Raw genomic sequence first — 12,024 nt, 5'->3', positions numbered from 1 at the left:
CAGATCTTCCTATGTAGTTCAGCCCTTTCTACGTTGCTTAGAATTTGAAGTCCTCGGCTTCATCCTCCCCTGTGTTGGGATTTCAGATGTACGCCACTACAGCCTGACAAGCAGAGTCTTTTTCTTTCTTTCTTTTTTTTTTAAATTTACTTTTACATTATGTTCATTGGTGTTTTGCCAGTTGTGTCAGGTTGCCTGGAACCAGAATCACGGACAGCAGTGAGCTGCCACGTGGGTGCTGGGAATTGAACCCAGAGCCCCTGGAAGAGCAATCAGTGCTCCCAACCACTGAGCCATCTCTCCAGTCCCCAGAGTCCTTTTCTTGGGAGAGCAAAAGCACTGCAGTTTTATAAGCTCAGGGGAAATGAATGTTGTGAAGGTTTGTGGATGCCCTAGATGACTGTGTCATCAGGAGTTAAAAGAAGGACAAGGACTTGGGGCACGTGTAATAGCTCAGTGGCCGAGCCAGTACTTAGAGCTTGTGAGACTTGGGGTCAATCTCTAGCCTTAGGTGAAGAAGAAGATGACAGGCATGTTAGACTTGAGTCAGTTTTACACATTGAAATCATAAACAGCACTTGCAACAATGCCATCACTCCATGCTTATCTGCTCCTATAGCTAGTTCTCTAGAGTATATTTTATACACAGGAACTTATATGCACCATTAGAAGTTCCACTTAGTGATTATCTCATATGTAGCTGAAACTTTGCATCTATTTTATTCCTTAGAAGAACCCTGCAATAATAACTAATATTCTAAATGGACAGGTTAGGAACTGAGGTTCAGGGAAGTCAAACAAGTCAAATTCACACACTTAAGTTGAGAGTCCAGAATTGTTGCTTTTGTCTTTGGGCTAAATTGATATGACACACACGTCTCCAATTGAACCAAAAGGATATCTTTCTTTTTCTTCTTTCTTTCCTTCCTTCCTTTCTCCCTCCCTCCCTCCCTCCCTCCCTCCCTCCCTCCCTCCCTCCTCCTTCTTCCTTTTTATCACTAGGCAGTCTTGGCTGGCCTGAACTCTGTATGTGGACTAAAGGGATCTCAAATTCACATAGATCTGTTTCTCAAGTGCTGGGATTAAAGGCATTTGATATCACCACACCAGCTGCTTCTCTCTCTCTCTCTCTCTCTCTCTCTCTCTCTCTCTCTCTGTCTCACGCACACAGACACATATATGGCTTGTATATGTTGTTATCATGTCTCCTGTGCCTCTGAGTCAGATACCTGCTCCACCCCCATCTATATCTTCTGCTAGTTCCATATAATTGGTGCTCAGCAAAAACAAAATTTAAAAGAGATTTTATTTTTTAAAATTACCTATATGTATGAGTGTGGGCACATGAGTGTACCCGCAGAGTTCAGAAGAGGGTGTTCATGTTTGTGGACATCCTGACTTGGGGCTGAGAAGTGAGTTCAAGTCCTCTGTAAGAGCAATAAGCCCTCTTAACCGTGGAGCTCTCTTTCCAGCTCCTCAGAAAAACATTTTGATGAAGGTAGTTACAAAGGTGAGGTCGGGAGTTCTAAGAATAGAGCATTCAACAATTTGATTTAGCACCTACATCTGTGCTAGGCACTGGGGATAGATGATCGAGCCAGTCAGCGTCCTCTAAGTTCATCATTGTATAGGTCTGGGTCATGACCTTTAGCTAAAGGTCAATTCTCCCGTGGTCCTCAGTTACAAATAACTGGGCAGAAGTAGGTCAAGTTAAACACTTTCTGGAGCGTGAACTTCACCAGCCATAAGGTGAAGCGCCATCTGTCAAGGGAGATAAAGAGCGTAGAGCGCCCTACGCTCAGCCGAGATAAAGGGGTGTGACAATTCCGGCCGGCCCCAGTTTTTCCTCGAGGTCCTGGGCGGCCCCGATTCCCCGGCAGCTCTCGGATTCGGGACAGTCGGAGTCTCCGGTGAACTGTCCCGTTCGGGCTCGCTAGATCCATCAGCTCCCCTTGTGAAAAATCCCCAATTGTCAGTTCCCTACGGAACAGAAGTGACTTCGCGAGGACTCAAAGGGAACACACGGGGTCTCCCGAACCCCAAAGGTCTCACAGCTTTCAAACCCTAACTCCCTAAACAGGCGTCCCTGCCCCTCCCCTCTTCTCAGGTTGCCTTCCTCCTCCCGCGCCCGGCCCGGAGGAGGCAGGACCAGCGCCCCGGATCTCGCGAGAGTTCCCACAAGTCCCGCGAGACTCGCTCGCCGCTGCTGCTGCTGCCGCCGCCGCCTCTTACGTCTTTCCCTTTGACAAGTCGCCGCCGCTGCAGCAAAAATATAAAGGACGCGGCTAGCGCAGCCGCTGGCCAGCCAGGTGCCGGGCGCTGGAGCCCCACCCCACCGCCGCCAGCCCCCGACCCGCGTACGGTAACAACGCTTTCTTTTTCACCATCTGGACCTCCCGTGTGTGTGCTCGGCTGGCTCAGCCGGGCCACTCGGGGCCGTTCCCGGGCCGCCCGCCGAGTGGGACTGCCGGCTCCCTGTGGACGGCGGACGGAGGCCTGAGGAAGCCCCGGCCCCTCGGAAGCCTCTTAGTAGCCGAGCTACCCGCAGGAGGGCCGAGGGACCCGCCCCTGAATAGGCTCGCTGCCCGCGTCCCTGGGCTCCTCAGGGGTTGCGTCTGTGACCTTCTTCCCTTTATCCGCTAACGAGCGCTGCTCCCTTAGCCGGCACTGGGACTGGGGAGCGGCTCTCCGCGCTCTTCATCTTGGGGAGTCGCGACTCCGGTGCTCCCGGTCGCCGGCAGACTTCGGAGGGGTGGAGGTTGAGACGATGTGTCTTTCTTGTTGTCTGTGCCTTTGGGTGGAGGCTGCTCATCCTTTCGGTAAACCTTTCTTCAAATCTCTCACCCGGTAAAATAACAGTTTCTAAAGACTTGGCCACCTGGAGCGGAGACGGGAAGACTATTGTGTAGTCTCCGGAGTGAGAGGTGGATGGTGGTGATGACAGGAGCTATCCCAGGGAGCAGTGATGGGTGGCGGGTTCCCGGGAGACACGAGGACAGAAGCTTGGTTCTTACCTCTCCCAGTAGGTTATGTAAAGACGCTCTGTGTGTGTATGTATGTATGTTTATATGTGTGTATATGTATGTTAACTGTGGAGCATAAGGATAGAATCTGCGTTTGCATTAGTTTCAAAAATGTCTGTAATACTTTGAAGGTGTATATAGGTAACCAAATAACAAAAGTGATAAATTTCAACGAATTAGCAACCCATCTCCAGAGAGATAACATTTCACTATTAATATTTTGGTATATTTCTAATAGGCCCCTTTACGTTTTGGTTAACAGTACTTGGTTCGTCCTTGAATGGTACATCCTCATTTTATGTGTGTTCCCCAAATGATTTGTTTTGTCATTCCTTTGGCCCACTTGATTAAACCGGTCACTTGTTCATTATCACCGTCTGTACCCTGCCATCACCATCTTTTATTATGCCTTCTTCCAAAACGATTTTTGCTCAAATGGCTTTAAAAATCAAATGTTAACATTTTTCTTTTTGGATTTAATACCTGAATATTTTTATAGTTTTGTTTGTGATGAGGCCTCTAAATTGGGCCAGTATTTATGTAAAACAAAAGCAATTATTAATTACGATGAGAAGAAAACTAAGCTTCAAAGTTTTTAAAAATTGATGGTGATGTCCCTTTGATTATAGGTTTTCATACCTGTGTGCTTATACAAGCAAAAGTGCATGTCCTGTGTGCCTGTATTGTGCATAAATGCACACAAATGTTATACATGTTTGTCCTCTATACCTGTACACACATTTGTATATCTTAGAAATAAACTAAAATATTTTGTCATATTATTTGAGAAAGAAGCAGCATTAGGTAGGGCAAAGAACGGTCAATTATAATATTTTTCCCAAATCACATGACAGGGTTTTGTGACAGAAAGTTATCTAGGGAGGTTGGAAACTTGGCACTTTTCAAAAATAGGATAGATTGTCAGTTGTCATTGGATGGATGGCCTGTTAAGGCCTCCTGTAATTAGTAGCTTTTATAAATTTTGCTTCCTGTATGGTTCTTATCACTTCTTAAATTTTCAGTCTTGCCGGGCGGTGGTGGCGCACGCCTTTAATCCCAGCACTTGGGAGGCAGAGGCAGGTGGATCTCTGTGAGTTCGAGACCAGCCTGGTCTACAAGAACTAGTTCTGGGACAGGCACCAAAGCTACAGAGAAACCCTGCCTCTAAAAACCAAAATAAATAAATAAATAAAATTTCAGTCTTGCCATTTACATGTGACACTAAACCATTGATTTCCTGATCATATATTTTCTCCATGCAGACATGCTTGTGGCATGTGGAGGAGAAAGCAATGGAAATGCATCACTTAATTTGCTCATTAACATAAACATGTATGAAAATACCATTTTATTTAAATGGATTTCAGAGAATCTGTTGTTGATTGGGCTGTACTGGTTATTAGAAGTTGCAGGTAACAGATAGTGAAGAGCCTTATATTAAGAAAAATGACTGGGTGCAGTGGACAGCTGATTTTTAAGTTTGGTTTTTTAGAATAAAAGTGACAATGGTGGTGTGTTTTGGGATAAGGTGAAGCTTGTGTTGAGTAAAAGCATCACTGAAGCAAAAGTTGAATTCTAGTAGAGGTAGAATGGTCAGGACTTCCAGGCCAGTCTTGGCTACATTGGAGATATGATCTCAAAAAACAATGAAGAAACTCTTAAAATTTTGTAGGTAGACAACCATAAAAGGAACAAACAGTCGAACAGAATTTTTTTAGTTGTATATAAAACTTTGCCTTAATGTACTTATAAAACAGTTTGTTTTGGATACCTCCTAGACATTATCAAGATCTTGAACAGAAATTATCGACTAAGTCATTTAAAAAGGAGATTATAAATTTAGCAAAGTCACCTAAGCTAGTTTTTTTTTTTTTTTTAAACTGAAAGGAGCATGAAATAGGTACTTAAAAGATGCCCTTTTGGTTATTATCTTATTTTTTTTTTCTGCTGGCCCTGTAAATGAATGGGAATATTAAATTTTAGAGAAGCTCTATCAGCAAGTAAGTATGATGGTTGAAACAGACGATGGTTCTAGGTTTTATTTTTAATTTTTTCTTTTTGAGACAGGATCTTATGCAGCTTAGGCTGCTTCTAACTCTGGCTGAGACTGCTCATGAGCTCATCATGATCCTCCTGCTTCCACTTCCCAGGTGCTGAGGATATGGAGAATATGCCTGGCTTGATTTGTTTGCTTGGTTGGTTTTTTGAGTTTTTTTGGTTTTTGTTTGTTTGTTTTGGTTGATGGTACTGTGTGCTGTGTAGACCAGGCTGGCCTTGAACTTGTAGAGATCTGGCTGCCTCTGGATCCAAGTGCTAAGAGGCCTCACTGCTGGCTAATTGCTAAGTTTCTCATGACTTTTTGAGTATTAGTCATTGATTTTGTAGAAATCCTCTCATTTTGGCTTATTTGATAGTTTTCTCATGATTAGATTGAAATTATTCATGTTTTGACTGTAGCAATGATACTATATCAATGCATTTTATGGGGCTCATAGTGTTGATGTGTCTAGTTACTAATGATATTTTAACCTTGATTACTTTGTTCTGATGACTTCTGCTAGATTATTCTAGGTGAGGTTACTTTTTGTCCCTTTGTATTCTTGTTGATGTATTAATATATTTTCTTGTAGGAGATACTTCAGAACTATAGATAGGTGGTTTCTTTCAAACTTTCTCCTCTTGTTTGTAGCATACATTGTGGAAGTATTTGTATTTTCCTCATTCTTACATTTATGAATTGGACTTCATCTATAAAGGATTCTCCCTTTCTCACCCATTTGTTTATTTGTTTTAGTATGGTGGTGTGGGTATTTGATTGATTCTACTGACTGTTATCCAATATAATAGTATTATGTTGCTCACATTGTTCCAGCTTTGGCCTCTGGGAGCTTTTCTAGTTCCACCTTTTCCTGTCCCAGGAAAGTCCTGTAGGAGAGAGGAACAAATAAAAACTATGTATGTTATGTATATGAAGGTGTCATAATAATCCCCATTATTTTGTATGCTAAACTGAAAAGTTAATAATAATGTAATTTTTTTCCATTCTGCTTCCACAGGCTAGTAATATTCAGCCTGTTTTCTTATCCCAGTCCTGGGATTAACCACTTCTCCTGGGAGTTTTGGTACCTTTTATTGGAGAATAGTACTTAAAGTTGAGCTTTGGATACTTATTCCTAGACCTTTGGATAAATTGGGAAGTATATTTAAAAAGCTGGCCCTCCTTATGTAAGGATTGCACGTCCATAGATTCAATGGACATGATTGAAAATATTTGCAAAAAAAATTACATTTATCTGTTTGTGTGTTTGTATGTGTGTACTTGTGTTTGTATGTTTTTGTATTGTGTTTGTGTGTGTAGTATTTAAAGGGCAACTCGTGAGAGTTAGTTCTCTTCTTTCACTATGTGGATCTAGGGGACAAAACTCAGGTTGCAAGCCTTGGTGACAAGCCTTGTTAGCTACTGAGCCATCTCACCTACCCTAAGTAAAGTAACTGTATTATATTAAGTATTAGATGTAATTTCTTATGTTATGGGTAGATTGTGGGCAAATATGATGCAGGTTTTCTCAAACCTTTTTTACTCAGGTTAACCTTTTGTCAAGTTTTTATGTGATCCTGAATATATAGTTATATAAAGTAAATATACAAATGAAAGTTTTACTGATAATTGTAAACTTATTTTAAAACAGCTATTTTTGCATGCATATGGATTTACTAAAGATGAAAACAAATTTGAATATTGAGAAATATGTGTGCTTGCTTACTTTTATATAAGAAATTAAATCTTGACTGAATATTTGATACTACAGGACATAGAGGTTCTTCCAATATTTTTTAGAATTGATCAATATTTTGCTTTTATAGTCAACAGCATTGATATTTCTGCTTCTCATAAATTTATAGTACAAAATTGCAGAAGTATGTTTAGAGCCATTTCAGAAATGTGGCAAAGTGTCCTAATTTGAAATCAAAATTTAATGATTTTTATGTGAAAGTCAAGCCAGCAACTTTAAAAATCCAATATCCTAACATAGAACAATCCAGATATATATTAGCTTGATGCTTATTTGCTGAGGAATGATGATAAAAATATTGGAAGTCTTATTTTCTGTAATTCAACTATTGTATTTCTGTATGAGTGGAACATTTTGTTTGCATAGTAAAAATACTGCAATCCATAATTTATAGTCTCCTCAATCTGAGCCATGGTGTTTCTGGCATTTCTCCTTGGCATGCATAGTGCCACGGCATGCACATGTTCAGAACCATGGCTTCAGTATAGAACAGCATGCAGCAGGGTCAGTGCTGCTAGAGACTCACAGGGCTCATTCTTGTGTCCAGAAACCTATACTGTAGCTAGACTTTTGACCACCCCTGGAATTTAGTTACATTATGGAATTACTGCTCACAGTTTAAGAAGTTGACTATAAGAGACTGAAGAACAATAGATTTTATTTGCCAGGGAGGGGGTGATGACTCTGGAACCTATTTCCTGAAGATACTGAAGGGCAACTATATTTATTTCTTTGTACATTAAAGACCATGCATTAGGATCGAAACCTAGTGCCATTGTCCTTGGCTTCTCATCAGCCTTCATTGTCCGCCACGTTCAGAGAGTCCGGTCTCATCCCATGCTTATTTAGTCCCAGTCCAGCTGGCCTTGGTGAGCTCCCAATAGATCAGTTCTACTGTCACAGTGGGTGGGTGCACCCCTCGTGGTCCTGACTTCCTTGCTCATGTTCTCCCTCCTCCTGTTCCTCATTTGGACCTTAGGAGCTCAGTCCGGTGCTCCAATTTGGGTCTCTGTCTCTATCTCGATCCATTGCCAGATGAAGGTTCTAAGGTGAACTGGCTTTGTGTGAGCCTAGCCTGTTTGGATGCTCACCTTCCTGGACCTGGATAGAAGTGGGAGGACCTTGGACTTCCCTCAGGGCAGGGAGTGTGGACTGTTCTTCAGTCTCGAGAGGGAGGGGGAATGGAGTGGGGGAAAGGGGAGAGGAGTGGGGAGAGGGGGAGGGGAGTGGGGGGGAGAGGGCGATGTGTGGGAGGAGGGGGAGGAAAATGGGAAATGGGGAGGAGGCGGAAATTTTTTTCAACAACTAAAAAAAAAATAAACAAAAAAAATTTAATAAAAAAAAAAGACCATGCATTTATATCGATACTTTTTCTTCCAAAACTACAAGCTTGTTCTGACCTTTCCTCATTCCTTATTTGTATCTTCTTTCTGTGACAGAATCCTGGATCTCAGTATACTAACATACCTTTGTTAACTTTTAGAGCAGCCATCAGGTAGTTTGCTAACTTACGAAAAGCATTCACTAAATTGATTCTTGTGTGCAGTATCATCTTCAGCCTTGGCTATTTAGGTTAGCTGTTTTATTCCCTGCTTTCTTTAGTGTGGCTCTGTTACTTTTATGCAGTGCAGTTCAGTTCCTTTGTGACTTCTTTATTTTCTATTTTGATTTCTCTCAGTCCTGGTTGATGTTAACTAAGTATTATTATGAATGATGATGATTTCAGAAAAGAACTCTCAAGTTTTTCACCTTGGGCTCAAACTTGGTATTCTCTTGCCTCAGCCTTCTGAGTGCTGGGGCAACAGGCATGAATTCATCATACATGGGTGTTTTTGTTAGTTTTGGTTTGTGAAACAGTACAGTTACTAAATGCCACTACTGTTAAACTTTACTGCTTAAAGCAATTACTCAGAAGTATCACTCTGTCCTCCTTTCTACTGTTTTAATCCTATGTCACTGTCGTTGTTTCTCTTTTTCCATGTCCATTAAGGTATCCAGAGTTTAAATTTACTTTTTATCTATTCCTCTGTTATTTTACTCAAGTTAACAGATTATGTGCATTTTAAAGAATTAAATGTGTGCGTTGCATCCCACAGTACACATATGGAGGTCACAGGACAGCCTGGAATTGGTTCTTTGCTTACATGATGTAGGTCTCGGAGATCAAACTTAGGTAACAGACTTAGTGGCAAGCACTTTTACCTGGTGAGACATCTCACTGGCCCCTACATTTTCTTTTACTCATTTTTTCTCATGTAATTTTTAGTTGACTTATAAACAACATACCATAAAACTTACCCTTTAATTTAATTAATACATTATTTTTGAGACAGAATCTTAATATGTTGCCCAGGTTTCAGATTCCTGGCCTCAAGTGGTTCAGCTCCCTCTATCTCCTGAATAGCTGGGAACAGGCATATACTACATACATCCTTTTAAAGTGAGCAAGCCAGGTTTGTGTAGGTGTTTGCTTGCTTGGTTCCTTCTTCATACACGTCTCCTTGTGCCTCAAATTAGAGGTCCTCATGGATCTTTTAAATACTGGGTTACAGGACTTTGCTGTCATGTAGTTAAAAAAAGTATATTCATAAGGTTGTGCCAGTTATCACCACTCTCTAATTCTAGGACATTTTATTATCCCCAAAAGAAACCTTGTGATTATTAGCAGTCACTTCCCAGGTCTGTATTCTGTTCTACTTTCTGTGTGGATGTGCTTATTCTGTTCTGGGTATTTTGTGTAGGTGAAATTGTATAATATGTGGTCTTTTGTTCTTGGTTTCTTTAAATTAGTGTAATTCGTTCAAAGTTCATTTATGCTGTAGCATGTATGAGTACTTTAGTTTTTTTCCCCCTTGGCTAAATGATATTTATATAACATATGTTATTCATCTATGTTTCAGTTGATGGCCATTGTTTTTTTTTTTTTCCTACTTTCACGGAGCTATGTGTCTAGCTCTTCTATTCCTTTCTACGTGGAGAGTTTATCATAATCTTTTGCATTTTTCACTTATCAGTAATGTATCCCAGAAATGTTGCACACTGGTTCATTCTTTTGAAGATATATTATTTTCATACTCCAGATTCTTTTTTTTTTAAATTCTTTTTAAAATGATAGGGTCATAATATATAGGCCATGCTGGCCTTGAATTTACTGTGTAGACTATACTGGCCTTGAACTTTCTGAGTAGACTATGCTGGCCTTGAACCACAGATCTCTGCCCATCCCTGCCTCTAGAGTATCTTGTTGTTTTTTTTTTTTAAACTAAAACAGCTGTATAGATACAGCTACATCTATGTATATTTGGTTGTTTTCTGTATTTTGCAGTTATAAACATGTTTCTATAAATGAACTTGTAGATATCTATTTTTGTGTTAGTAGAGGTAAATGATATATCTTTCTAGTAGAGTTCTATAAGTAGGATTGATGGGTCAGAAGTTTAATGCCTATGTAGTCTTGCTAAGTATTTTCATTTTTCTTTATATATGTACCATCAGAAATTTATGAAAGCAGTTTTTTTCCTATAGACTTACCAATAGGATATATTGTCTTTTTAATTTTTTCAGAGATAAGTGATTAAAAATGCTTTGTAATCATTGTGGAAAGACTTGTGGTTTAGTGGATTGTTATAGATTGAAAAATGTATTATCCCCCAGTCTTGTACTGATACATATAAATTATTATATGTAGGTGAAATTGATTAGGATATAATTTCTAGCCTAGTCATGATTTCTTATTTGAGCCTTTTCTCATTTAATGGAAGTATAGGATTGATTCATAATGCCTGTATGCTAAAATTCTTGAAGTGGTTTTTAAAAGATAACTGAATTTGGAAGGAAGAGCTTTTCTTCTCCGGGATTTGTTAAAATAATAGTTACTGGTTCACTTTTCATGGTAGTTAATGATATTTTGAACAACACATGCAGTACATATTGACGTCTTTGGTATCAAGACCTATTTTTACCAGCAATGGTGGTATTTGTAATTTGTTACAGTTCCTATAAGCAAGAAGACCAATATTTTTTTTAAAGATTTATTTTTGTTACTTTAAAATATGTGTATGTGAGTGTGTGGGTATGTGCATATGAGTACAGATGCCTAAGATAGCTAGAGACACCGCATTCCCCTAGGGATGGAATGAGAGGTGGACTTGAGCCTCTTGTTGTGGGTTCTGAAAACTGAACTGCAGTCCTCTGTAAGAGTAGTGTGAACCACTTCAAGCCCCCCCCCCCCCCCCAAGAAGACCAATATTAAAATGAAACTGAGAGTTTAAAATTCTGCGTTAGGATGGTCCTATCAAATTTTACTGATGCCATGGAACTAGGACAACTAAAGTCATCTCCATTACAGGGTTGCAAGTAAGGCTGGGGATTTAGGTTCTTTGCCAGAAAGGATACTGCTCCAGGTGCTAGGAACACATTAATTAAAAATCAGGGTTGAGAATGTAGCTCAATGCTTGCCTAGCATACGTTAGGTACTGGGTGTGATCCCCAGCACTGACAAATAAGTCAGTGCATTCTTGCACCTAAGGAACCTATATTTTAGTGGTTTATGATTGATTGATGGTTCCCAGGTAAACAGGTGCTAGGTGCTTGACTGTGAATAGAACCAGTATTTGTCTGGTGGGATCTTAAAATGTCTTTGATGCTGATACAGACCTCAGATAACACTTGATTTTGGTGATTAGTGGTCTTCATCAACCTTTTGTGTCTCTTTCATATTTACTTCCTTATTTGCTGTGCTGTGGATTGAATGCAGGTCTTGTGCATGTTAGGTAGATACAATACCATGGAATTCCATCCCCAGTTCTTATTTTCCCCCCTCTTCATTTCAGGCTTATTGTATAAATTTGAGGTATACTGTATGATTTTTAGGTGAAATGATGATTTTAGGTAAATATTTTAAACACCCATTTTACATATATATGTATGTATGTATGTATGGTGTGTGTTGTGGGTATACCAGAGGGCAACTTTAGGAGTTGCTTCTTCCCATTTGCTTTGTTTTGAGGCATGGTCTCTCTTGTCTCTATAGTTGCATTGTGTACTGTATACTTCAGGCTAACTGGCCTGGCGATTGGTCTCCACCTCTCATAGGAGTTCTGCTGGACTTAGAGATGTGTGCCATGATATGTTGTGTATGCACTTCTACTCACTGAACCGTCTCTTTGGTTCATCTTTTTGAGACAGTCTCCTATGTAACATGGGCA

General features: G+C 40.1%; 1 protein-coding gene across 6 annotated transcripts in view; it reads left to right on the top strand.

The window, feature by feature from the left end:
- Positions 1-2,243: 2,243 nt before the first annotated feature.
- The window catches only part of Herc1 (HECT and RLD domain containing E3 ubiquitin protein ligase family member 1), a 170,874-nt gene continuing 161,093 nt past the window's right edge, over positions 2,244-12,024 (top strand). For all 6 annotated transcript variants that reach the window (XM_041679778.1, XM_041679782.1, XM_041679781.1 and 3 more), the window contains exon 1: positions 2,244-2,362. The gene's annotated coding sequence lies outside the window, so the exon portion shown is untranslated. The remainder of the gene's footprint in view (positions 2,363-12,024) is intronic.

The sequence above is a fragment of the Microtus oregoni genome, unplaced genomic scaffold, assembly GCF_018167655.1.
Source record: "Microtus oregoni isolate MIOR12 unplaced genomic scaffold, Mior012 000032F_ref0000030, whole genome shotgun sequence".
Taxonomy (NCBI): domain Eukaryota; kingdom Metazoa; phylum Chordata; class Mammalia; order Rodentia; family Cricetidae; genus Microtus; species Microtus oregoni.
This window is presented reverse-complemented; position numbering and strand designations above follow the sequence as displayed.